Raw genomic sequence first — 26,093 nt, 5'->3', positions numbered from 1 at the left:
AGACCAAAACAAAAGAGAAATAAGATAAGCATTTACAGTTTTCTTTGTGTTAGTAATAACTAATGTATTTTTTATTTTTCAAAGCTATTCATGATTGAATTTCAGTCAGACAGCTTTAAGAAAATAAAAAATAAAATAAAATAATAAACCTATATTAAACATTAACACTTTATTTTATAACAAATACATATTTAATACAAAAATACTTACTGAGAAAAAAAGGTTAAAAATTAGAGTAATGTCTCATTAGACTCCAAATAAGTAAAAGGAGAATGAAGTGAAAGTACTGACATTAGAAAAAAATGAATATACCATCCCCCTTATTTTATGAGGGTTCTGTTCCAAGACTCTCAGTGGATGTTTGAAAGCATAAAGCTCACTGAGCTCTCCATAAAGAGTAAGATCTTTCTTTCAAACAAACCTATTATAAAATTTTAATTTTAATTTAAGGTAAAGGTAAAGGCCCTCCCGTTGATCGTCGATTTGCTCGAGCGGGCCCAGTAACGTCTCCATTGGAGACTTTGTTGTTACTGTGTCTGGCATATCGAATACTCTCAGTAGCTTAAAGTTTAATATTCTTTAAGAGAAGAATAACTACAACAAATCATAATCTAGAACAACTATAAAAACACATTACAATGAAAGTTTGTAAATGTGGTTCTCTCTGTCTCTTCATTTATTAGTTTAGATATAATATTGGAATGTGATTGATAACAGATAACAGAAACTATAAAAACAAAGCAGATAAGGGGGATGGGTGACTATTGTTCTCACTAATGTAGAATTTCCTATTTAATAAAATTATCCTTCAAAATATAAAGGAAAACTTAAAAAAAGAATAAACTAGGCATAGAGTGATAGTACAGCAGGCAAGGTGATTTCCTCGTATTCGGCTGACCTGGGTTTGATCCCAGCAACTTCATGTTATTCCTTGAGCACCACCAGGAGTAATTCTTGAGTGCAAAGCTAGGAGTTACCCCTGAGCATTGCCAAATGTGAACAAGAACAACAAAAAGAAATACTAATGCCCTAGAATATAAAGAATTTTCTCAACCTGCTGGGGTTGAAACAATAGCATAGTGGATAGGGTATTTGTCTTGCATGTGACTGGACCAAATTCAATTCCTGTCACAGAATATGGTGATCTGAGGCCCCTGTAGTGATCCCTGAGCACAGAAACAGGAATAATCCCTGAGCACTTCCAGGTGGGGCTCCAATTTTTTTTCTTAACTTACATCTAGACTCAGTTCCAAACTTCTCTTCAGTATCACTTGTGAAGAGGAAATTTGCAAGCTGCTCACCCTTTCCTATTATTAGACTTTAAGCTTAGTTCTCTGCCACCAAAAACATCCTTTAACCAATCTCTATGTGTTGCAACGCATTCAAATAATTCAAATTATACAATTTTAATGATATATGCCAACAGAGGAATTTTAAGTTTCCTCATACTGAAGATGCTTTCATTTATGTGTTCATTAAACAAATATTTTTATATCTTCTGTGCTTTTCCAGGTATTGTTTAGGAACTGACAGTTCAATAATGATTAAGATAGATTCTGGAGGCCAGAGAGATAGTACAGTATTAGAGCATTTGCCTTGAAGTGACTCACCTGGGTTCAATCCCTGATGCACATATGGTCCCCTGAGAATTGTCAGGAGTGCTCTTTGACCACAGAGCCAGTAGTTGGTTTTTTTTTTCCTTTTTGGGTCACACCCGGCGATGCACAGGGGTTACCCCTGGCTCATGCACTCAGGAATTACTCTTGGCGGTGCTCAAAGGACAGTATGGGATACTGGGAATCGAACCCGGGCCAGCCGAATGCAAGACAAATGCCCCATCTGCTGTGCTATTACTCCAGCCCCACACAGAGCCAGTAGTAAGTCCACAGCAAAGCCAGACATTATCCAAACACCAAAAATAAAATAAAAAAAGAACAGATTCTGTGGGTTTGTGTTTGTTGTGTGAGAGAAGGTAAAAGGTAAAGGTAAAGGCCCTCCCGTTGATCGTCGATTTGCTTGAGCAGGCCCAGTAACATCTCCATTGGAGACTTTGTTGTTACTGTGTCTGGCATATCGAATACTCTCGGTAGCTTGCCCGGCTCACAAAGAAAAAATGTTTTAAAGGAAGATATCCCCCTTTGGCAACAATGGGAGGCACTGTGGATTGGATAGCTCAATCAACAAAAGTGAAAAACATATGTGTTACATTGAAAAATTAACTAGGATAAGAACATTAGATATTGTAACTAGAAGACCAAACGGTAATATAGCAAACTAAAGACTTAAGTTGTTTTATACTAATTAGGTGTTGCTTGACAATAAAAGAATAAACTGACGACAGTTGTAACATAATAACATTTGTCTGAACACATCCAGCTATGCAAAAAAAAAAGTGGAATAAAAGAATAAAATAAAAGAAACACCCATATAAGGGCACTTAGCAAGCATGGAGCTCTGAGAACGGCGAGGTAAGAGTAAGGGTGGTAAATTAAAGTGGAGGCCAAGGACATGACTTTATAAGCACTTTTCATGTCAGCCACACTAAATGTGTTGAAATATTTCCTTTTTCTATGTAATAAATTAACCCTTGCTTAGTGTCATAGTTTTACTTTTCACTGCTTTTTAATTATTTAACTCATTGACTCTTTTTTAACAGAAATTCAAATTTATTGTGTAGCCGTACAAAATTGTTTTCTTAATATTATTGCTATGTAAGGTTTTATTCTACTTAAATTTTGATGCCGTCTTCACTTTTTTTGTTAAAAGTGAAGACGGGATCAGAGATATACCACAGCAGGTCAGCCTTACACACAGCTAACCTAGGTTCAATCCTTATCACTCCTTATGGTCCCCAAAGCCCACAAGGAGTCAGGAATTAACACTGAGCATCACTGGATATGGGTGAATAAATAAATAAGTGAAATAGGGGTCAGAAGGGGGGAAACTGGAAAGTGAAGACATGGCAGATGGGGCATAGTTTAATGATTTTAATGCATGTTTGACCTATGGAAAACCTATTATTGACCTGAATAACTCCATGTAACCAATTACTAACATTAGTTGTATATTGTGCATCCTTAGGGACCCGGGAGAATAAAAAGACAAGATTAGATTGAGCAAAAGAAATATGACATATCAAAGGAGGGAGTAAGCAAGAGATGTATGGGGCTTTTGTTGATGAAAAATGTGGCCATGTTATGCTGGCTAAGATGTCATTAGGTAATAGAAAGTGGGGACCCATTGTATCTGCAGTCCATTATTGACCAGAACATCATGAGACTCCAACACATGTCAGTCATTAGAAATGACTCAACGGACTTTACTTTACAAAATATTCCAGGGATCCAGGTTAGCGATGTAGCTCTGCACCACCTGGCATTGTTATCATTCACATAATGGTGCAGTCGTGTTATAGCAAATAAAGACAAAAATTACAGATAATGTATGACCTTTGTCTGTGTTAATAACATATACCAAGATTGCCTACGTTTGCGTCCACTCACATCTCCTAGGCAAGAATGAAGACACATAGTCACATAAAGCCGTAGGGAACTGAAAAACAATCTAGTTATTCTGATGAATGGAAATGTTTATTCTTTAATTGACTCATAAAATACTCTGTAGCATCCTCTGTAGTGAGGCCCCACATAGTGGATTGGTTAAAGATTTATGTCAAGATAGAGAGAGGATGAAGAGAGTTTCCATACTGCCAGTATATATTATAGTAAAGCAATCTGGCTTTTAGAATAGGCAGCTGCAGCAGTAACTTCTGATTCCACAGTTCCCTCTTTTGGCAGATCCTGGCAAAGGCTCAGATATCATTCTTGAGCCAGCAGCCATGATGAGGCATTTATTTTCAATTCTATAATAAAATTTCTGATTATGGAAGAGATGGCACATCCCTTGGCCCAATTCTGCTGCACAAATTTGGAAATACTTTCTGGTATCTCAACAAATGCTTTTTCTTTGGCTTTCAAAGTGGTTCTCCGAATCTCACAATAATAACTCCCGATTTTCTTAGGTAAAGAGGATTTTATTTTTCTTCCCATTATTTTATTTTTTTATTTTTTGAAATTTTATTAGTGAGACACCATGAGGTACAGTTGTAGACTTACAAATTTTTGTGCTTGGGTTTCAATTATACAATGATCAAATACCCATCCCTCCACCAGTGCCCATTTCCCACCACCACGGATCCCAATATCCCTCCAAACTTGAACCCACCCATCCCACCCTGCCTCTGTGGCAGGGCATTCCCTTTTGTTCTCTCTCTCTCTCCTATTGGGTATTGTGGTTTGCAAAAGAGGAAATGAGTGGCAATCATGTTTGGTCTATAGTCTACTTTCAGCATGCTTCTCCCATCTTGGGAGGATCCTCCCAACACCCTTTATTTGGTGCTCCCTTTTCTATCTGAGCTCCCTAATTCCCTAGCATGGTGGCTGGCCTCCAAGCCATGGAGCAAAATTCCGGGCACTAATCTCGGCCATTCTAGGGTGTTAGTCTCCTATTTTGTTAATGTTCCCCAGGAGAATGCAATCTTTCTATATCTATCCCTCTCTTTCTGACTCATTTTGCTTAACATGACACTTTCCCTGTAGTACCACTTGAATGTAAATTTCATGACTTCCTCTTTTCTAACAGCTACATAGTACTCCATTGTGTAAATGTACCAAATTTCTTTTACCAGTCATCTTTTCTAGGGCACTCAGGTTTTTTTCCAGATTCCAGCTATTGTAAAGAGTGCTGCAATGAACAAACAAGTGCAGATGTCGCTTCGACTATACTTTTTTGCCTCTCTGGAATATATTCCCAGGAGTGGTACTTCTGGGTCAAATGGGAGCTCAATTTCTAATTTTTTGAGAATCATCCATACTGTTTTCCAAAAGGGTTGAACCAGTCGGCATTCCCACCAGCAGTGAAGGAGGGTCCCTTTCTCGCCACATCCGTGCCAGCACCAGTAGCTTTTGTTCTTGTGGATGTGGGCCAGTCTCTGTGGTGTGAAATGATATCTCACTGTGGTTTTGATCTGCATCTCCCTGATAATTAATGATGTGGAGCATTTTCTCATGTGCCTTTTAGTCATTGGGATTTCTTCTTTGAGAAAGATTCTATTCATTTCATTGCCCCATTTTTGGATGGGGTTGGAGGTTTTCTTCTTGTGGAGTTCAACCAGTAATTTGTATATCCTTGATATCAACCTCTTGTTGGATGTGTATTCAGCGAATATCTTTTTGCTTTCTGTAGACTGTCTTTGTATTTTGGTCACTGTTTCTTTTGAGGTGCAGAAGCTTCTTAGTTTAAAATAGTCCCATTTGTCTATCTCTGTTTTCACTTGCTTGAATAGTGGCGTGACATCATTGAAGATACCATTAGCTTCAATGTCATGAAGGGTTTTGCCAACTTTGTCTTCAATGTACCTTATGAATTCTGGTCTGATCTTGAGGTCTTTAATCCACTTTGATCTTATTTTTGTACATGGCTTTAGGCAGAGATCTGAGCCACTTTTTTGCATGTAGCCATCCTGTTTGGCCAGCACCATTTGTTAAAGAGGCTTTCCTTACTCGACTTCACTTTTCTTGCCCCCTTATCAAAGATTAGATGATCATATGCTTGGGGGGAGATGTCAGTATATTCAACCCTGTTCCATTGGTCTACAGCTCTGCCTTTATTCCAGTCCCATGATGTTTTAATTATTACTGCTTTCTAGTAGAGTTTGAAGTTAGGGAGGTTGATTTCTCCCATTTTCTTTTTCCCAAGAATTGCTTTAGCTATTTGTGGGGGTTTATTGTTCCATATAAATTTCAAGAGTGTTTGCTCCATTTCTTTAAAGAATGTCATGGGTATCCTAATAGGGATTGCGTTGAATTTATACAGTGCTTTGGGAAGTATTGCCATTTTGACAATGTTAATTCTCCTGATCTATGAACAGGGGACATTTTTTCAATTCCTAGTGTCCTCTTTTATTTCCTGAAGTAGTGTTTTGTTGTTTTCTTTATACAGGTCTTTTACTTCCTTAGTTAAGCTGATTCCTAGGTACTTGATTTTCTGGAGCACAATTGTAAACAGGATTGTTTTCTTAATGTCACTTTCTTCTCTTTCACTATTTGCATACAGGAAAGCAATGGACATTTTGGTATTGATTTTATAGCCTGCAACTTTACTATGTAATTCTATTGTTCCTAGGAGTTTCTTGGTAGAGGTTTTGGGGTTCTCTAAGTATAGTATCATGTCATCTGCAAATAGTGAGAGCTTGATTTCTTCCTTTTCTACCTGGATGCCCTTAATAACTTTTTCTTGCCTAATCTCTATAGCAAGTACTTCCAGTACTATATTGAACAGCAGTGGAGAGAGTGGACATCCTTGTCTCATCCCTGATCTTAGGGGGAAGGCTCTCAGTTTTTCCCTATTGAGGATGATGCTTGCTGTAGGCTTGTGGTCGATATCTTTAACTATATTGAGGAAAGTCCCCTCTATCTCCATTTTGGCGAGGGTTTTCATCATAAATGGGTGTTGGATCTTGTCAAATGCTTTCTCTGCATCTATTGATATAATCATATGATTTTTACCTTTTCGTTTGCTGATATGATGGATTATGTTGATTTCTGAGTGTTAAACAATCCTTGCATCCCCGGGATGAATCCCACTTGGTCATGGTGTATGATCTTTTTGATGAGTTATTGAATTCTATTTGCTAGTATTTTTTTTGAGAATAATTGCATCCGTGTTCATCAGGGATATTGGCCTGTAGTTTTCTTTTCTTCTGGTGTCTTTGTTTCCTTTTGGTATCAGAGAGATATGGATTTCATAGAAACTGTTTGAGAGAGTTTTTGTTTTTTCAATTTCCTGGAAAAGTTTGAGAAGGACTGGCAGTAGGTCCTCTTAAATGTTTGGAAAAATTCACTAGCGAATCCATCTGTACCTGGGCTTTTGTTTTGGGGAAGACTTTTGATTACAGTTTCAATTTCCTTGATATTAATAGGTCTATTCAAGTACTCTGTATCTTCTTGATTCAGCTTTGGGAGATATTAGGAATCCAGGAATTTATCCATTACTTCTAAGTTCTCTTGTTTCGTGGCATACAGACTTTCACAGTAGTCTCTGATGATCTTTTGAATTTCTTTGGGTTTTGTTGTGATATCCCCCTTCTCATTTCTGATTCGGATTATTAGGGTTCTCTCTGTGTTTCTTTGTGAGTGTTTCTAGTGGTTTATCTATCTTGTTTATTTTCTTGAAGAACCAGCTCTTGGTTTCATGGATCTTTCGGATTGTTTCTTTGGTTTCCATGTCATTGATTTCTGCTCTAAGTTTTATGTTCTCTTTCCTTCTGCCTGATTTAGGCTCTTTCTGTTGATCCTTTTCTAAGGTCTTGAGCTGTGAGGTCAAGTTGTTTATGTGCATCCTTTCTTCAGTTCTGAGATATGCTTGCAGAGCTATAAAATTTCCCCTTAAGACGGCTTTAGCTGCATCCCATAAGTTCTGGTAGCTCATGTCTTCATTCTCATTTATTTCCAGGTATCTTTTGATTTCATCCTTGACTTCCTTTCTGACCCACTTGTTGTTCAGCATTGAGTTGTTTAATTTCCAGGTGTTTGATTTGGTTCTTCGTGTCCTTTTGTGATTTACTTCTATCCTCAGTGCATCGTGGTCTGAAAAGATGGTTGATAGTATTTCTATCTTCCTGATTCTGTTGAGGTATGTTTTGTGGCCTAGCACATGGTCTATTTTGGAAAATGTTCCCTGAGCACTGGAGACTAATGCGTATTCTTTATTTTGGGGGTATAAAGCCCTGTATAGATCTGTAAGCCCTTTCTCTTCTTTTTCTTCTTTCAAAGCCAATGATTCCTTGCTGAGTTTTGTTCTTGCTGATCTATTAAGAGGTGATAAGGTGATGTTGAAGTCTCCAACTACTATTGTGTTGCTAGCAATGTCCTCCTTAAAATCTGTTAGCAGTTGTTTTAAATATTTAGCTGTTCCCTCATTAGGTGCGTATACTTTTAAGAGTGTGATTTCTTCCCATTTTATCTATCCCATGATGGAGATAAAATAGCCTTTGCTGTCCCTTGTAATCTTTTTCAACGTGAAATTAATGTTGTTGGATACTAGTATGGCCACCCCAGCTTTTTTGAGGGAGCTGTTTGCTTGCAGGATTGTTTTCCATCCTTTCACTTTGAGTCTGTGTTTGCTTTGACTGCTGAGATGAGTTTCTTGTAGGCAGCAGAATGTTGGGTTCTATCTCTGTATCCATTTTGCCACTCTGTATCTCTTAAATGGTGAATTTAGCCCATTGACATTGAGAGAGATTACTGTTATTGGGTTTTGTGTCATCTTTTTGTAAGGGTCTGTTGTGGTTGTAGGGTTTGTCTTGTCTTATAGTAGCCCCTTTAGGCCTTGCTTTACGTTTGGTTTTGACTCTATGAAGTTCCAGAGCTGCTGTTTATCTAGAAAATAATGTACCATTTCTTCGATTTTGAGTGAGAGTTTAGCTGGATAGAGTATCTCGGTGAAGTATTCATTTCAGTGAGTTTTTTCACTATATCTTGCCACTGCCTTTGGGCTTGGAGGGTTTTCTCTGATAGATCTGCTGTGAATCTGAGGGGTGCTCCTTTGTATATGATTTCCTTCTTTGACCTTGCTGTTTGCAGTATTGTGTCTCTATCGGCAGCAATGCTCATTCTAACTATGATATGTCTTGGAGTGTTTTTGTTAGGGTTTCTTTTAGCTGTCACCCTTTGGGCTCCTTGAATCTAAATGGCTGCATTGTCAAGCTCTGGGAATTTTTCAGCGATGCTTTTTTTTAACTGTGGCTTTTTCAGTGGGATTGTTTCCCTGAGCTTCTGGTAGTCCAATGATTCTAATGTTGTTCCTCTTGGAATCATCTCCTAGGACTCTGATTCTCTGTAACGCTATGTTGAGGTCCCTTGCCACTGTTTATTGTTGCCTGTTGGCTTGGTGCAGCTGATCTTCCAGCTCACTGATTTTTTCCTCAGCTGTGGTCATTCTCTTTTTGAGGGCACAGACTGAGTTTTTTATTTCATCTATGGAATCTTTTATTCTTGACATTTCCAATTTCTGCTCTCATTTATTCCTCTATTTTCTTGATTGTGCAATCCATTGTTTCTTTCACGTCCTCTTTCAATTTCCTGTATATCTGTCTCACTGTTTCATTGAGTTGATTGAACGTCTTCATGACTTCATATCTGAATTCTTTGTCAGAGAGGTTCCTTAGGTGAATAGCACCTACTGAGGCTTCTCTATTGTTTTTATCATCCTCTCCCTGTGGTGGGGAATTGAGTTGTTTCTTCATATTGGTGTGTAGGTGTGGGGAGTAGATTCTTTGGTATGACTAAACTACCTGCTGCCCTGTCAGCGTTGGTCCGCCGAAAATTAAGTCACGCCCACTTCTACAGAAGCCACGCTCACTTCTACAGCAGCCACACCCCCACGGGAACCTGGGGTGTGTGTGTGTGGGGGGGGAGCAAAGACTCGGTGGGGGAGAAGACCAGCTCAGCTTGGGGGACGAAAAGGAAGAAGCAGAGGCTCAGAGCTGCTTTGTCTCCCAATGTCTGAGAGGACACCTGGGGGGTTTGTAGGGAGAAATCCAAGTCCTGGGTTCGAGAAGCAGCGAAAAAACTGACCTGGGTGTGGAGAAGACCAGCTCAACTTGGGGGATGAAAAGGAACAGAGCGGTAAAGAGGATTTTATTTTCGGTAATGGAACTCTCAGCAATACACTTTCCTTTCTCTTTTTTTTAACTTTAAGTACTATTGTAGTATAAACTCTATGTGGAATTAAAATATATTTAATGTATAGTGTGCTGATTCGGCATATTCGATATGCCAAAAACAGTAACAATAACGGGTCTCATTCCCCTGACCCTGGAAGAGCCTCCAATATGGCAGCATTGGGAAAGACGAGTAAGGAGAGACTGCTAAAACCTCAGGGTTGGGACAAATAGAAACGTTACTGGCACCCACTTGAACAAATTGATGAACAAAGGGATGACAGTGATGCAGATGATGATTTGATATATACTGTAAAAGGATCTCTGAATTTGTTAATAAATTTATCCTTCACATAGCTACATTCTTTTCTTTGGGTGAGAATATTTAAGTTGTACTATTTTAGCTAATATCAATGTATGCAGTACAGTGCCATCAGCTACAAATGTTTTCTCCTTTAGCTGAAAGTTTGCACTCTTTTACCAATCTCTTCCTTGACCCATTCACTAACCCATGCCAGGTAACTACTTTTCTATTGTTTTTATAAATGAAAAAAAAATATTGTGTGTAAGTAATGCAATGTGGCAATTTGACAAGTCTGGCTTTTTCATGAGAAAAATGTTATTTTACAGGACAGAGAGATAATGCAGCAAGTAAAGCACTTGCTCTGCATGTGACCAGCTGTGACTTGATCCACTATACCATATGTAATCCCCTGAGTACTGCTGGGTGATCCCTGAGTGCTGAGTCAGAAGGAAATCCTGGACACCACTGGATGTGTTCTCCCTGCTAAAGAAGTTTTCTACCTCTCCCAAGCCTGAAATCTCTTTGGAAATATCCGATTCATATTCATATGATGTGCACGGTTTACATTAAATTCTGAAAGGTATTTATTAAGAGATGTGCTAGTACATAGATTTCCAGAGTTTAAAACAGAGTAATCAGACTTTTTAATATTTCCTGAGAAATATTAAATATTAAATCTGACTTTAATTCTTACTACCTCATTTCCCTTAATTACATAGACCCCCAGAAAATATGTTATTCCAGAGCTTAGAAGGAAAGAACGAAGAGTGTGAAAAAGAGAACAAATAAGTTGAGCTACCACAGCAACTTTCTTAAAAATGACTTAAGTTTCTACACAGCAGCAGAGAAAAAAGGCTCCACAGCTCCCGGAGAATGCTCCAGGTCCCAAAAAGAGCCGAGATCACAGGGAAGTCCCAGATGGGGTAGGTGCCGCATCCCGCCTCCTCCAGATGGAACCCCAGTGACCATGGGCCTCTACAAGTGTAGCTTGGGCATGCAGGAACCAGGACTTTCATTCCAAATAGCGGGGCCACTTATGCAGCCGTGTGACATCTCCTTATATACAAAGTGATCAATGGAAAGTAAATCATTCAACGTTTCTCCCTGAAAATCAGGCTTAACTCCTTTACAAACCACAACACCCAATAGGAGAGAGAGAACAAAAGGGAATGCCCTGCCACAAAGGCAGGGTGGGATGAGAGGGATGGGGGGTGGGAGGGATACTGGGATCTGTGGTGGTGGGAAATGGGCACTGGTGGAGGAATGGGTATTCAAAATAAATAAATAAATAAAATGATTTAAGTTTCTATCAAACTATCACTTAGATGATAGTTTAGGATCAAGTGAACTGGGGCATACAAGTTCCATTAAAATAAAGTGAAGTGGAAGAAGAAACAATAGGTATGTTATAGAGAGATAGCTAAATGTTAGTGTAATTGCATCAAAATGGTCCGTGTATATATGCACATTGCACACCACTTCAGCTTTGTTATATGTTCAAAACTTTCATAACATGCTGGAAAAACAGCATTCATTACTAACATGCCTAGGGCTGAAAGATAGTACAAGGGTAAAGTGCATCCCTTTCACATTGCCAGCCCAGATTCCATTCCTAACACCACATAAGGTCCCTTGATCACCACTGGGTGTGATCCCTGAGCACAGAACCAGGAATAAGTCCTGAGCACCACGAGGTGTAATCCATGTTCATTTCTGTACACCCTAAGTTAAGTTTATTTCATATGAAAGGAGGCTTAGTTCATGTTTTAAAACAAAAATTAGAGTCAAGAAGGGCTGGAGCGGTAGCACAGTGGTAGGGCATTTGCCTTACACGCAGCTGGCCTGGTCAACCTAGGTTCGATTCCTTCGCCCCTCTTGGAAAGCCTGGCTAGCTACCAAGGGTATCTCGTCCGCATGGCAGAGCCTGGCGAGCTACCCGTGACGTACTCCATATGCCAAACACAGTAACAATAAGTTTCACAATGAAGACATTACTGGGCCTGCTTGAGCAAATCTATGAATGACAGGAGGACAGTACTACAGAGTCAAGAATAAACTTTGTGCACTACCAAGTTTGGTTCTCTCTTCCCTTCCCTAGAAACCCAAAAGACAAATATTAAAATGAAAGTAATACATACATCTACAAAAAGGAGAGCTATATCTTGAGAGAAAAAAAGATTTTTTAGCCACTGTTAATATCAGAGTATTCATAGTTTCCTTGTTTATTACAAGCACTGTCCTGTCCTCCGGTTGTTCATCTGGGCTGGCTGCAAATGCCTTACCGCTGTGCTATTGCCCATGATCCATAAATATAATTAGCATTTATGCAAAATTATATAGTATATTGTCTTTTATAAATTGATTTTCTACTTTATTAAAGCATCATGCACATCTTCCAATTAATCCCCATAGATCTGTGTTGGTTTTTAAAAGACACTTGGTAGTTTAAACTATGAATTCTCTTCTTTGTTTATATCCTTTATTAATAACTCCAAGTGTTGGTTTTTTTTTCATTCAGCACCACATTCAGTCGTGCTCAGGGAATCATATGTGGTGTCAGTGAGATCACATGCAAGGTAAGTGGCTTATCTACTGTGCTTATTTTTTGACCCCACTATTCAGGATTTTCCTACCTCTAGGAGGACAAAATCATGTGAGATATTTCTTATGCAAATGTCATTATATACATTTTTTAATTTCATTCATTCTTCCAGATACCATTCTAAAAAAATGACTATAGCTCAATTAATAATGAATTAGAATTTAACACACAATCTCATCAGCGGAAGAGATTATCAGGTGTGAGAATTCTAATGGTCTTCATGATTTTTTAAGTTTTTGCTTCTTAATGAGAACAGTTTCTTTTTCACAAAAGTAATGGAGATAACTCTACAATAAATGATTTGTATGATTACATTGTTTATTGATTCTAGAATAGGGCAAAGACCTATGGACTCTAATTTGCAATATTTACCGTTTGCTTTTATAATCTAACCTGAAGACAAAAGCACATGAATATATTTAAATTAATATATTCATTTATATGAATGTAAATGGTGGATACATGAGTTTTAGCTTTAATTTTATATTAAGATGAAATTTTTCATCATTTTATTTTGTTTTGTTTTGCAGACACTCTGATGGCATTTGGCATTTGCTAATGGCTCTGTGTTGAAGACTTTCTCCTAGGTATACTCAGAGAAACTTTTGCCATACTAGAGATTGAATAAGGTTAGTTGCATGCAAGGCAAGTGTCTTAATTCCTTTACTATCTCTCTAGATCACCAAATTTGTCACCTCTTATCAAATTTATTTATTTTTATATTTAAAATATTTTTACTTAAAAAATAGATTACCATAGCTTTTAAATCCATGTTTTATTAATTTATCAGACATTATGAGCCTCAATTTCCTGATCCATTTCAGTGGGATAGTAGGACCAAATAGAGCACAAACTATGGGGTAAATATAGTGTTCTAGTAGTTGATAGGGGCATAATAGACAACTGTCCTTTATTGATCCTTCCAGAAAGGCAAAGCTCATTGTTGTGATTCTGAATACAGAGTATGAACATCAACATCCGACATCCACATGTTGGAGTGCCCAGGCTCACTTTGCAAACAGGAAAATTTTCCATTTTCCATATTAATTTCTGTACACAATAAGTAAAGTTCATTTCATATGTAAGGAAGCTAGCTTATGCTTAAAAAAATTAAAACTGGAATAAAACCTTATTGTAAAATAATCAACAAAGATAATAAAGTGAGAAGTGAGAAAAACTTAAAAATAGGTTTTATTACATAGTATGTCTTAGTCTAATTCTAAAATGTTCGAGCAAATTGTTAAATTCCCCACATTGTCTTATTCAAAAGAGTTTTTTTTAAATGAGAGTGCTTGCCTTGCACATAGCTGACAAGGGTTCAATTCCTGGAATCCCTTACAGTTCCCAGAGCACTACCAGGAGTGATATTTGAATAGAAACCCAAGAGAAGCCCTGAGCACTGCTGAGTGTGGTCAAAAAAAAAAACACAAATAAATAAAATACTCCTTATATAAAAGGTTAAAGGAGTCAAAAGCGTCTCCTTTCTTTTCTGTATTGGTGAGGAGGATTTTTTTAAAGTGATCTATCCAAGGCTAGTACAGTGGGTAGCGTGTTTGCCTTACACATAGCCAACTCATATATAATCCCTGGCATCCCAAATCGTCCCAAGCACTTCCAGGAGTAATTCTTGAGTACAAATTCAGGAGTAACTCCTGAGCACTGCTGGGTGTGGTCAAGAAAAAAAAAACTGAAATAAAATAAATAAAGGACCTGGTCAAATAGGGGTTCAAATCCAATTACCAAATAGTCAATGACTAATTTTGGCAAGTCCTAATAATAAATAATAACACTGCTAACTAAAAGACAAATTAATGAAAACTTTGAGTGAATAGACTTTAGCTATGTTGAGGCTATCTTTCAGAAAGTCCTTGTGGTTCTAGGCAAGTGATTCTCAAATTAAGCTAATTTTGAAAGTCTAAAGAAATTATTCATTATCACAGATGAAAAGGAGCTATGTCACTTGGTAGATGTTGATGAAGGCTAGGGACACTGCTGCACATCTTGTAATGCACACTCTGCATTTCCTGCCAGCAACAGAAAATTATCTAATCTCACTGTCAATAGGACAGAAGCTAAAATACCTTGATTAGTTCTTAAGAGCTGGTATATCACCAATTAGGGTCATCAACTTAACCTTATCATCACTGTTCTTCTTCACTTTGTCCTGTCCCCTTCAATCCCATCCTTTTTTCTTCTACCCCACTTTTCCTCTCTATTGTTCCAAATACAGAAGACAGGAAGTTTCCAACTAACATGAGCCAATACTGTAGTTATTCCTCTTTATAAATATGGCAATTATTGACATTCTTAAATTTCTTTGAATTCATATTTCTTATAAATTGAATGATTAGAATAAATAAAATTAATTATTTTCACTAAAGAGTCCATTTTGGACCACATAATACGTTTTATAATACCATGTTATGGAAACAATCTACAATCAATATGGTCAGCTTAAAAATTCTCACTTTTAATTAAGTCATTCAGTTGAAAGTAATACTCAAAGAAAATATTTAAGCTAATCATGAAATAAATTGTATGCTTATATGTACACTTATAAAAATACACAGTTTTTCATCCTTTTTTTATATCAAGTGTACTCATAGAGGATTTTTTTATTTGACTTGTCATTTCTTGATTGAATAAAATAGGCCAAGTTGTTGAAACATCAGTCTAAGTTATTTTGTGCCAAAGGCAAATACAAAGTAAGTTCTGGCCTAGATTACCACTTCCACTGAAAACTCAAAGGTAGAGTTGCAAATGTTGAGAATAAACATTTGCTTTTGTAAGAAAGGGAATTTCATCTACAGTTAAACAAAACTGTATAATCTGAGTCATGCAAGCTAACAGAAACTAGAAATTATTTTACTCTCTCAACAAATCGTGGCTTTCAAACCAATTACCTTATTGTAAAAATTGTGTCTTGGATGTCAGAAGTTGAAAAATAGTTATTTCTTCCTCTTAACATTCCTGCTATTATGGTCACAAACCACTCCCAAATCCATCCAGAACAAGCTACATAATTTCTGGTCCAAATGCAGAATGAAAAGATGAAGCTGCTTGTTCAAAAACTATTGAGTTTCAAAATGGTGACAGCAGATTATTAAACCAACTATGGGGCCTGTCTAAGAATAGGGCGCTATGCAAGTGCGTGTGAGAGAGCACAGTTCTGCTTCCATCCCACTCCATTGATTCTTGTAAGGTCAATTACATTTTTCACCTATTGCCCTGCAAGTGCCTCCACTTTCAGTTAGACAGATGCTGCCCTGGGGGCATTCATGCCAGAGGATAATGTATTTGCATGCTCAGGAACTCAGGAATTACATTGCCTACAATCTGCAGATCATTATGGACCTAAACACCGATTATACAAATGACATTCTTCTCCATTTCAGCCAGAGTCACAACACAAAATTATGAATTTCATCATCCAGAAAGAGAGAGAGAGAGAGAGAGAGAGAGAGAGAGAGAGAGAGAGAGAGAATGAATTTGTTTGGTCTCCAAATTTGTGACTCCTCAATTATCCCTGTTGTGATCAATCACTAAAGGTATTTTTCACTTTTTAAACTTAATTTATTCAAAGGTCATAAACAAACCGGTCATATTTTTCTCAGATACAAGAATAAATTTCATGAGTTATCAAATATATAAAACATTGTTTTAAAGTTGTTTCTATGATATTGTATGGGCTGGAGCGATAGCACAGCGGTAGGGCGTTTGCCTTGCACGCAGCCAACATGGCCGACCCGAGTTCAATTCCTCCGCCCCTTTCGGAGAGCCCAGCATGCTACCAAGAGTATCTCGCCCGCACGGCAGAGCCTGGCAAGCCACCCGTGATGTATTCGATATGCCAAACACAGTAACAACAAAATCTCCAATGGAGACGTTACTGGGCCCGCTCGAGCAAATCGATGAACAACGGGAGGGCCTTTATGTTTACCTTTACCTATGATATTGTAAACCATTTACAGATCATAGTTTCATCCTAATTCACACATTACTGGAGGAAACACTAATGTCTGTAGAAGACTTGACTGTGTAGATCAGATAAATTCATAGGAACGCTGAGCCAGAACTGGGAATTTTGGACATGTTTGACCTGTGGTTGATCTAATACCGTATCTCTTCTCCGATTCTCTTCATACAGATGAAGCACTATACTCTCCACAGATCACATAGATAGTACTGGCAGTGTAAGGAGTAGATACCATGTCTTAGAGGCCTTGATTTCCAGTCCAATTAGAGTGTAAAATAGCTGGTCTATCCCAAGAGCAAAGTGATAAATGCTTCTGTCATCATGAGAGAAATCAATGTCTTGTGAGTAACAGTAACTGTGACTCAGATTTGACAGATGACCTGTTAGCAGTTACCCCTGTCAGGTCCCGTGAGCTCATGCTATCACCATTGAATGTCTGCTCCAAAGAAATGCTCCATGTCACTGTGGTATGTTAGCACCTTTGCTAAGAGTTCTGGTGTGTTATCACTGTAAACCCTGTCTCTTCAGATGGTTATAACATGCCCATGCAAGTTCCATAAATTTATTCAGACACCTACAGCACAAAAGACTCACAGTTAAGAGAATTTGCTATAGCTTAAAAAAATTCACAAGGAAGAGTATTTGCTAAAACTTCAAAAAGATCTCAGGTATTCACAACATTTTATCCAAGTAATAAGAAACATTTACAACATTTGAGTAATTTGGCAGTACCTTTACGATCTGAAAATTGTGTGTGCATTCTGAAAAAAAAACATGAAATTCTTCTTCTATATACAACAAACCTTCAGACCTATTGCCCTTTAAAGTGATTTCACTTTGTCATTGTCTTCCTTTCTGACTGGGAGTAACTGTTCTTCTCTGCCACTGTTACAGAGGGAGAACAATCCATATCAATATGACCAAATTGCGTGAAATGCGACTAGAAGGAGAAAAAGCTCACTTAGAAATTCATGTTTGCTATCATCAAACAGCGCTGACTGTCTCACTGTCATTTCATTACTTTCCTATATTTTTCCCCCAGATGGATTAGAGGAGTTTTTCTTAGGAAAGGTATTAAAGAAAAAAAAAAACATTATCTCAGAATATAGTTCTCATAGTCTAAGAAGTGCATTCAAAAAATTTGTCAAGATAGTCCTCTTAAGGTGACATTTTAGTGAGCCAACATTGTTTTTTCAATCATCCAAAGCACTGACATGAAATGATGTGGAACAAAAATAGTTTCTAAAACAGTATATCAGCTATTTACTCATGTTTATATAGGTTGCCGTATTAGTTTAACTTTACTATTAATTTTTCTATTACTTTTATTCTTTATCATATAATTTTGTAATTTTTTGGAGTGGGGAGGCATTCCCCTACAGTGCCCAGGAGGGTTGGAGGGACCTCTCAATGAGTCTCACCAGCTGGGTAAAAACACATGGCTGCTTAAGTGCACGTGGTGCAAGGGGTGAATTGGAGTCAGCTACAAATACAAGGTGTGTGCCTTACTGCTTGCATTATCTCTCCAGTCCTGATTTTTAAAAGATTGTCTCGACATTAAAGTTGACCATAGATTTATTTTGTCAAATATGATATAAGAAGAAATGGAGTTTTTCAGGTTTACACCTGTGCATTTGTCCTTGCCGTGAGAAGACTTTTCTGTGGCTAGTCCAAACTCTGAAGGAAGATGAGAAGCAGAGAGTAAGCGCGATCTGGCTGAGACATCTGTCACCCCATTGATCACCAGGGTTGATTCGGCTGATCTGGCTGGCGAGGAGGGTGTCCCCTTCCTCCCTCACCGCTCCATGTGCATCCCTCCAGAAGCTGTGTGCTCCGTTGAAGAGGACGGACTTCCCTGGACCGGTCTTCAGTCGAGGGTATCCGAGTAGCTGCGCTTCCCTGCTAGAACCTCCAAACAAGTAAAAAAAGAAAAAAAGAAGAAAAAACCCACAATAACAACAAGAAAAAAACCTGCCTCAGATGACCCAGGAGCAATGAGAAACAGTGTGACCTCAGGTCCGGCAACCTGAAGCTGTCACTATAGAAAAACCAAGGCCAGAATCAAACTCTGAAAATCTATAGTCAAAAGCAGGAATTAGACATAGCTAAAATCAATGCATGTGAAGTCTTCCTGAAATCAAAAAGAAGACTGAAAAATAAGCTAGAGTTTGGAAGGTAGACATTGTTTTCACCTGGAAAAAGAAAAAAAATAGAATAGATTAAAAATGTGAGACTTTTTTAAGTTTGCCCTGAGAAGGTGACCACCACCACTTCTGAAACAGCAGTTTTTAAATTCTTGACATTATGAAAGGATTTCTATATTTAAAAATCAACTTTTTTGAAAATACTCCACTTTAGATAATTTGCATCTCTCACTTAAAATCAAAATGTTAATTCCCCAACATAAAATGCTTATCTCTTTTTGACTGTGGTTTTGCGGTCTGGGACAACAAACATATTTCCAACTTACTAAATAATGTGCAATTTCTAATCTTTTTGGTTTATTCCTAGACCAGAGGCTAAAGAATTAAAGTTAGATAAACAAAGATCCTGACTTTTAAATTATTCTTATAAAAAGTATAAACCTTTGACCCAAATGTCGAATGATTTCAATTGTACTAATATTTAAATAAAGGGCAAAATAAAAATAAACAAGCTTGCTCAATAGATTATTATATAATGTTTATGATTTCATAAAACATTTTCTAATTAAAATATAACTGCTTCCCCAAAAGTATAATCTCTCTAATGATTTAGTTCAGATCTGAGCTGTATTCTAAGAATTGTTATTTGAGGAAAATCAGGATGTTTACTTAAAACTGCAAGAAAACAAACGACACAAAAAGCTAATGAAGATTAAGAAACTATACATAATTAAAAATATTAAATTAAATATCTAAAAATTGATTGTGTCCTTGGAACAAATAACTATTTTTCATTTACTTCCTGTACTATAAGCAAAATCACTTGAGCAGCTAAAAATAAAAATCAATGTTTCATTACCTGAAGACCTTGCAAAGGATTGAGAATATTTTTCTGCTGTTGACATCCCATTAAGATTATTTAACAACTAAGCAATCCATTTGCCTCCTTGGTGCTAAAATTGATATATTTCTCAAAATACAATCCAAAGTTTGGCAAAAAATATCCCATAGGTTTTTGATATTGACCCAGTGTCAATTTCTATCTTAGAAAGGTATGAAACAAAAGTAGAAAAATAAATAAATAATAAATGTGTTGAGTCAAGAGAATAGAATGAAAAAATACACTAAGCAAAATGTAAAATCTCACCTTAATATGGCTATTAAATATAGGAAATATGTGACATAAATGAATGGCCGGTGCGGCAGAAGCTGGGAAAAGCATTCTCAACGCTCGCCTGTCCTTCGCCAACTACAAGACCAAGATGACTGCCCTCCAACGTTCTGATGGATCTATCACATCTTCCAGAAGGGCAATGGAGAAGATTATCTATGACTTCTACTCAGATCTCTTCAATAGCCATGTCCACCTGCCCACATACCAAATTCCTCAGGATGCATATGTCGTTCCCAACATTCTCCTTTCTGAAATCTGACATGCCATTTCATCGGTAAAGAAGTGAAGAGAATCCGGCCCAGACAAGGTCAGACCCGAACACCTGAAAAACCTACCGTCAGTACTCATCAATACACTGGCTCGGCTCTTCACAGGCTACCTGTCTGAATGCAAGGTTCCATCCCAATGGAAAACCAGCAGAACCATTCTACTGTACAAGAAGTGAGATATCCATGACATTGGCAACTATCGCCTGATATAACTGTTGTCCATCGTCTACAAGCTGTTCATTCGAATCCTCCTGAGTAGGAGTGGCATAACATTAAATGAAGGACAACAACAATGTGCGCAAGTTGAATTCCGAAAAGGATTCAGCATAATTGACCATATCCACCCAGTGACCAAACTCATTGAGCTTTCTCGGGAGTTCAAGATGCTGCTCTGTCTAACGTTCGTTGATTTAAAGAAGGCTTCGATTCTGTTGAGACTGAAGTGGTCATCAAAGACCTAGCCACTATTTGAACACCCTCTTGGTGTTCAAACTCAGTACATCAGGATCCTCTGTGAGCTGTATTACGAAGTCACTACCAGGATCTCACCATTCTACAAGAAAGTGATCATCGAGGTAAAGAGAGGGGTTTGGCAGGGCAATACCATTTCACCAAAACTCTTCAGTGCCACCCTCGTGACAGCTGGAATGGGTGACCGTGTCACCCATGTGACAGCTGGAATGGGAAGGAATAGGAGTGAAGATAGATGGTTGGTAACTACACCACCTCCGCTTTGCTGATGACATCATTCTAATAACACCAAACATTAGCCAAGAGGCACAAATGCTGGCCAACTTCAACCATGAGTGTGGAAAGGTCGGACTGCAGCTGAATCTCACGAGGACAATGTTTATGAAAAACGGACTAGTTCCTGACATTCCATTTGCTCTCAACAGAATGAACATCTCTGAATGCAGCAGTTGTGTGTACCTATGTCGAGATCTCAACATGATGAACGACCTGGCACCTGAGCTGCACAGGACATAGAGAGCAGCGTGGAACACCTTCAAGAGCATGAAGAAATAGCTAAGGGGATGAAGTACCTCTGGCTCCAGGCAAATCTCTTCGACTCCACCATTCTCTCTGCACTAACATATGCCTCAGAGACCTAGGCTCTACGAAAACAGGATGAGAATTCTATCAGGTCACCCAAAGAGGAATCAAAAGAATTATGCTTGGAGTATCACGCTTCTCTCAAGTGAGAGAAGAATCCGGAGTTCCGACCTCTGTTGACAATCAAGAATCAGGGTTTCCAAGGCATCAAAAATCAGATGGGCTGGACACATAATGTGATTTAAAGACAACCACTGGACTAGAGCTGTTACTGACTGGATTCCACGTGATGTCAAAAGATTGCATGGCTGTCCACCTAGGAGATGGTCAGACTTCTTTGTCAAGACCGTGAACAAATGTTTTATGGCTCTTTGTGTTCCTGTAGCTAGCAGACGTCACTGGATTACACTAGCATGCAACAGGGACAAATGGAGACGTTACTGGAACCCTCTCAAGCAAATCGATGAGTAACAGGATATCAATTGATTAAGTGATCAAGTGATGTGACATGAATATTCTCTTGTAAATATATTTTTGTAATAATTGGTTATTTACAATAGCAGAGTCTCCTGCCAATACATCAGGCTGTCTTCACTGGGAAGGGAGTGGGTTGAGTTTCCCTCCCCTCCCCAAGCACAGCCCCAGCAGCTGAAAACTTACAGTACCCAGCCACACCCATGCTCAAGGCCACTCTCCATACGCTCAGATGAACTTCACGCATGTAGGAACTGGCAGAGGAACCCAGGTGCATAGGTCCTGGGGCTGAGATCTCCAAGACTGCCAGGATCATGACTGTGCCTCCTCCACCCAGATCACCCATTTTCCAGTAGCTAGGCAGTTATACCCCCAAACTGCCTCCAGAGCCATGAAATCCCATCAACAGCCAAGATCCAGAGACTATAAAACAAAGCTCCGAGAAGCGTGCGGCCACATACACGGGCATGCGACCTATTATAGTCTAGTTCTCCTTCTGCGAGTATATCCTGCCCCATGGCAGAACCTGGCAAGCTCCTGTGGCGTATTCAATACGCCCAAAACAGTAACAGTGATGTGTCTCACTCCCTTGACCCTGAAAGAGCCTCCAATATGGCACCATTGGGAAGGACGAGTAAGGAGAGGCTGCTAAAATCTCAGGGCTATGCCGAATGCAGACATTACTGGTGCCCACTAGAGAAAATCAATAAATAATGGGATGACAGTGATACGGTGGTTATTTACATTAATTGGATATTAATTATGTACATATATATTGTTTTTTGGGTCCATCTGTCAATGCACAAGGGTTACTCCTCGCTCTGCACTCAGGAATTACCCCTAGCAGTGCTCAGAGGACCAAATGGGATGCTGAAAATCGAACCTGGGTTGGCCACGTGCAAGGCAAATACCCTACCCACTGTGCTATTGCTCCAGCCCCGATAATATGTATTTTTCAATGACAAGTATGCAGTGAAAATAATGAGGATTTTCTTATTATCTATTTCACCATTAGGAAATAAAGAAATGTCTCAGGTTCTTGTAATTCATTTCATATGTAACTTCAGGATTAAAGAAAGATGAAAATAATATCACCTAGAATTAGAATTTCAATGTTCCCTTCACAGAAACTTTCTAAACATTAATATTTTATCATAATTTCTCTATCAACACACCTCTTAAGTATTAGAACTGCCCTACATTATAGTTGAAGACATGATATTATGTTTACTATTAAAATTTTTCAGTGTGGGGGCTGGAGCAATAGCACAGCGGGTAGGTTTGATTCCCAGCATCCCATATGGTCCCCCGAGCACCTCCAGGAGTGATTCTTGAGTGCAAAATCAGGAGTAATCCCTGAGCATCGCCGGGTGTGACCCAAAAAGCAAAAAAAAAAAAAATCAGTGCGTCTATTTTAAAACAAGGTAGTTATCTTATATAGTCAAAACAAAATAATCAATATCTGCAAATTACGATTATTATAAAATTATTAGATCATCTTTAGACCTCATTGATGCCAACAGTGCTGTTGATAGCAAAGAAGGATCTGTTTCCATAATACTCTTAGTTGTAATATATTTTATTAGTCTCCTTTGATATAAAAATTTTTTTCAGGAAAAGAATTTTAATTAATTTTTTAAAAGTATATCTCATTTTATTTTACACTACTCCTCTAAGATGATGTGTCTGCTATTTCCTTATGACTAAATTCAGTATATGAATATAGAACCAGGTATAGTCCACAAATGATTCTTATTAAATACTGTTATCTTAGTTCAGCATAAGAAGATTGTCCTATTAGTTTGCCCTATCATTGGCTATGTTAAATTTTCCTCATTTGTTTAAAATAGTATAAGTATTATCCCTTTTAAACTTACTGATTATGTATGTCCTTTTAATTCATATTTCCTCTGAGAAGAAAGGTTGAGGTTATATGGTGTACCATATGCACACACACACACACATACACACACGCACACATACACACACACATACACACACATACAGGATGCCCTTCTCCTGGAATCCATTATTTCTCTAAGGCATCTTGTCTCCAATGAGTAGAAAATTTAGAAAGTAATAAATATTTGGGTTGTTAGTGAATCATTACTCTTAGAATTCTCAGCAGACAGAATGAAGATAGAACCACACACAATCTTTTTCTATATCTTTGTATCTCAGGATTTCTCATTCTCCGCATCATTGCTAATTTAGGCAAATAGATCTTTGCTGAATGATACGAATGGGATCTTGTCCTCATTTTCACTACAGATGTTTAAATGCATCCATGGCTTCCACTCATAAGATGCATAAGGTGCATCCTACCTCCCAGATGTGATCCTCAGAAAAGTCTTCAGAAATTGTCAAATTTCCCTAAAGGGAGCATAATTCCCCCCAGCTGAGAACTACTAATAAATCTATTAAAAATAAGAAATTTGCTCTGAAAAGTACAACTACAATCTAACTCCATTGGGTTCATTCCTACTCTTCTTTCTATTTTCTGGGTTGAGTCTCATTTGACTAAAGAAAACTACAGAAAGCTGCTTCAGGAAATAAAACAGGACACGAGGAATGGAAAAATATCCCCTGCTCATGGATCGGGAGAATTAACATTGTCAAAATGGCAATACTTCCCAAAACACTGTACAAATTCAACGTGATCCCTATTACGATACCCATGACATTATTCAAAGAAATGGAGCAAACACTCCTGAAATTTATATGGTACAATAAGCCCCCATGAATAGCTAAAGCAATTCTTGGGGAAAAGAAAATGGGAGCAATCAACCTCCTAAATTCAAACTCTACTACAAAGCAGTAATAATTAAAACAGCATAGTACTGGAACAAAGGCAGAGCTGCAGACCTGTGGAACAGGGTTGAATATACTGACATCTTCCCTCAAATATATGATTATCTAATCTTTGATAAATGAGCAAGAAATGTTAAGTGGAGTAAGGAAAGCCTTTTCAACAAATGGTGGAGGCAAAACTGGACGGCTACATGCAAAAAACTGGGCTCAGATCTCTGCCTAACTCCATGTACAAAAGTAAGATCAAAATGGGTTAAAGACCTCAACATCAGACCGGAATCCATAAGGTACATTGAAGACAAAGTTGGAAAAACTCTCCATGTCATTGAAGCTAATGGTATCTTCAAAGATGTCACGCCACTGGCCAAACAGTCTACAGAATGAGAACAGATATTTGCCGAATACACATCGACAAGGGGTTGATATCAAGGATATACAAAGTACTGGTTGAACTCCACAAGAAGAAAACATCCAACCCCATCAAAAAGTGAGGCGACAAAATGAACAGAAACTTACTCAAAGAAGAAATCTGAATGGCTAAAAGGCACATGAGAAAATGCTCTACATCATTAATCATCAGGTAGATGCAGATCAAAACAGCAAAGAGATAACATTTCACACCACAGAGACTGGCCCACATCCATAAGAACAAAAGCAACCTGTGTTGGCGCGGATGTTGCCAGAAAGAGACCCTCTTTTACTGCTGGTGGGAATGCCGACTGGTTCAGCCCTTTTGTAAAACAGTATGGACGATTCTCAAAAAATTAGTAATTGAGCTCCCATTTGACCCAGCAATACCACTCCTGGGAATATACCCCGGAGAGGCAAAAAATGGCAAATTGTATAGTCGAAGCAACCTCTGCACTTGTTTGTTCATTGCAACACTGTTTACAATAGCTGGAATATGGAAAAACCTGAGTGCTCAAGAACAGATAACTGGTTAAAGAAACTGTGGTACATCTACACAATGGGGTACTATGTAGCTGTTAGAAAAGACAAAGTCATGAAATTTACATACAAGTGGTACTACATGGAAAATATCATGCTAATCGAAATGAGCCAGAAAGAGAGGGACAGACATAGAAAGATTGTATTCCTCTGGGGAACATAAAGTAACAAAATAAGAGACTAACACTCAAGAATAGCAGTGATAAATACCAGGAGGTTCACTCCATGGCTTGGAGGCCAGCCACACACTCTAGGGGTAAAGGCAGCTCAGATAGAGAAGGGAGCACCAAATAAAGGGTGCTGGAAAGATCCGCTCAGGATGAAGATGCATGCTGAAAGTAGACTATAGACCGAACATGATTGCCACCCAATGTCTCTTCTGCAAACCACAGCACCCAAAAGGAGAGAGAGAACAAAAGGGAGTGCCCTGCCACAGAGGATGAGTGTGATGGGGAGTCGGGGGGGAAGGATACTGGGATTGGTGGGAGTGGAGAATGGGCACTGGTGGTGGGATAGGTACTTAATCATTGTATAACTGAAACCCAAGACCAAAAATTTGTAAGTCTACAACTGTACCTCATGGTGTATCACAAAAAAAATAAATAAATAAATAATAA

This window comes from Sorex fumeus, unplaced genomic scaffold (assembly GCF_029834395.1).
Source record: "Sorex fumeus unplaced genomic scaffold, SorFum_2.1 ptg000035l, whole genome shotgun sequence".
NCBI classification, from domain to species: Eukaryota; Metazoa; Chordata; class Mammalia; order Eulipotyphla; family Soricidae; genus Sorex; species Sorex fumeus.
Note: the sequence above shows the minus strand (reverse complement) of the source record.